Source organism: Corvus brachyrhynchos, unplaced genomic scaffold (assembly GCF_000691975.1).
Source record: "Corvus brachyrhynchos isolate BGI_N302 unplaced genomic scaffold, ASM69197v1 scaffold705, whole genome shotgun sequence".
Taxonomy (NCBI): domain Eukaryota; kingdom Metazoa; phylum Chordata; class Aves; order Passeriformes; family Corvidae; genus Corvus; species Corvus brachyrhynchos.
This window is the reverse complement of record NW_008238346.1, coordinates 1,025,772-1,028,570: the sequence shown is the minus strand read 5'-3', so window position 1 is coordinate 1,028,570 and position 2,799 is coordinate 1,025,772.

Genomic DNA, 2,799 nt, shown 5'->3' with positions numbered 1-2,799 from the left:
TATTCCTTGGCTACCAAGCTTAAATTTCTAGAAACAGGTCATTTGGAAACCTGTACATGTCAGTTAGCAAGGTGTGTTGGGATTGGGTTTTGTGGTCTCACCATGAGAACTGCAGCAAGAAGGCAGGCAGCACTGTTATTCACTCCCAGAGGCTCAACTGGAAAAATAATTCCGATATATTTCAGTAGCTAAAATACTCCAGCTTACCCAAGGAGTCTGATAACAGGACTCTAACCTTCCCTGTCACCACAGTGTAACACAGGTAATTTTTATTCTAATACTTCGAAAGGTAAATGAATACTATAAGGGTGGTGCTGAGAGGCCACTCCTGAACACTGTCTCCCCTTGCCATAGCCCTGACAGTACGTCTTACCCTGCTCCATGGCTCTCTGCCCTGTGGTTCTGTTTCCACACCACCCAGCCATCCCATGGCCCCTCTGCTATTAGTCATGACCACAAAGATAGGATGTGGGACCTACAAATGTAAATCATAATCATCTCCATATTTCTCCCTGAGCTTCAGGCAGGTAGGAAACTCCTGCCTTATCTGAAAGTCCTGCCCTCAACATGGAAGGCTCCACTGTCTGCCTTGCACCACTGACCTGCAAACAAGGGTAGGTGTGTTTTGGAGGCTGAAAACATCCTTGTAGTTGCTCCTCTACCACCAGAAGGTGTGACACACATCTGGGATATCCAAGCACTTGAATCCACAAGAGAAGAGGTTGTGTCCACCTCTCAGGGGGCCCCCTCTACCAAACAGCATCTGCTCCTGCCGAAGACCGTGGTTTGAGAATGTGAATAACCTAGCACAACCACCAAAGGCGTGGAAGAATGAATGAGGACACCGAGTGTGGTTTATCAGAAACTGTAAAACTACGAGGAAAACGCCCTGAGCTCTCAGAGCCTTAACAGCCCTTCCTTAAATTCCTTCCTTTGGCTACCAAAGCCCTTGAGCTTCCACACACTGTGATGCTGCTCCCAACCAGCATCCTGGTGCTTTACCCAGCTCTGTCCCCGTCACTCATCCTGGCCAGGAGGAGACAAACATCCATCTGTCACCTCTGTTTTTTTAAGACTGTTTCCTTGGGGCAGGGCACTGTCACTCCCCTGTGTGTACAGCACCTGGCACAACAGGGCTGTGACTCAGCCACCTTCCTGATGGGAGTAACACCAAAATAGCTCATTACAGCCCTGCGTAACACGGTGGTCAAATGACCCGGGCATCCTGCAGGAAGCAGGCAAGCACCAAGTCTGACTGCAACCGAGGCTGGCAGTCTCCATCACCAAACTTTTTTTGAGCTCGCTGCCCCTGTTATTGCTAATTGTGAGGTCAGAGACTGTAATGAGGAATGACCAGCCATTAGCAATGTCTCTGCCAGGCTGCCAGCACTGGGTGCACTGAGGAATCACCCCTGCTCTGGCAGAGGAAAGGGCACAGCATTCTCTTGGTGCAATAACTTGAGCTCCGCATGCAAATCCCTTCCCAGAAAGGAGATGTATATACATTAGGATACAACCCTCCCGCTTCTGCAGCTGTTCCTTAGTTTAGATAGGGCCAGTAATGCTCAGAGATTGTTTTCAATCCCAGCAGCATTTTTCTTTGTTTGGGAGCAACACGTAAAATCTGCCTGGTTTATGACGGTCACGTTCTGAACAGCACGTTCACTAGCTGAACCTTTGGTTAAATGGGACTTCTCACCCTAAAATGTCCTGATTGCAAATTAAAATATTGAAAGGTTTTGCAGAATTGCCTAATAAAAGTGATGATTTTCAGCATTATGACCTTAACAATTATTAGTGAAAGCTTCAGTGAAAACAAGTGCTCAGGAATGGAATTGTTTAGATGCAAACACCTCTTTTAAAAACCTAGCAATAAAAAATCCTTTATCCTGCTGTCCTACTCATTTTCCAGCTCCAAACAAGGAACCATATAAAATGATGCATTCTTAAATGGAGCATATAAAAGATCAGATACTATCCATCTCAATGGCAAGGAGAATTCTATCTCACCCCCTAACCTCGAAAAAAAGCCATGATTTTAACAGTTCCCCTTCACAACAAGAGGGCTCATTGAGAAAAAACAAACCCAAAACAGCGGTCTCACACTCGATTTCCAAACCAGGGCTGCTGCTGTTTTCACATGCAAACAAATTCTTGCTGGTGTCTCCTGTCATTTTCCTGCTCGCAGCTGCTGCTCGCGGTGCAGCTCAGCTCCTCAGACGCTCGGCTTTGCAGATTCATTACGAAATAACAATTAGCACATGAGAAAAAAATCCCAGCCCCCAATATTAAGTCAACTTTCAAAAACAGAAAAGCAGCCTGGATTTGTTCTGGGCGAGCAAAGAACAAGGGCTTTTGGCTGCAGCTTTAGCGGCAGAGCAGGTTCTCCGCAGTGGGATCCCTTTCCCTGGAAGCCTGCGTGCACGCAGCTTTTCCCGCAGAACAAGGGCACTCTATATCGTCATCTGCACGGGACCTATAGCTGCCATAGGGGATGAACGGCGAGGAGAGGGTGATGGTGCGGTGGAGACGCGTGGTGAGGGACTCGCTGATCCCTTTGTAAAGTTAAACGGAAAAGAAAACGCAGCACATGTTCCGCGAATGAAAAAGGGGGGCCGGGGGGAAACCCCAAACATAAAACCGAAGAGGGCAGAGAAAAAACAAAAAAGAGTAAAAAACTGAATTTAATAAAAAAAAAGTAGAAAAATTTTAAAAATCTAAATAAAGACTACAACAAAGAATAACAGAGAAACCCGAGGAAAACAAGGGCAAAGCGCCGGTGGCGGAGCGGAGCTCCCG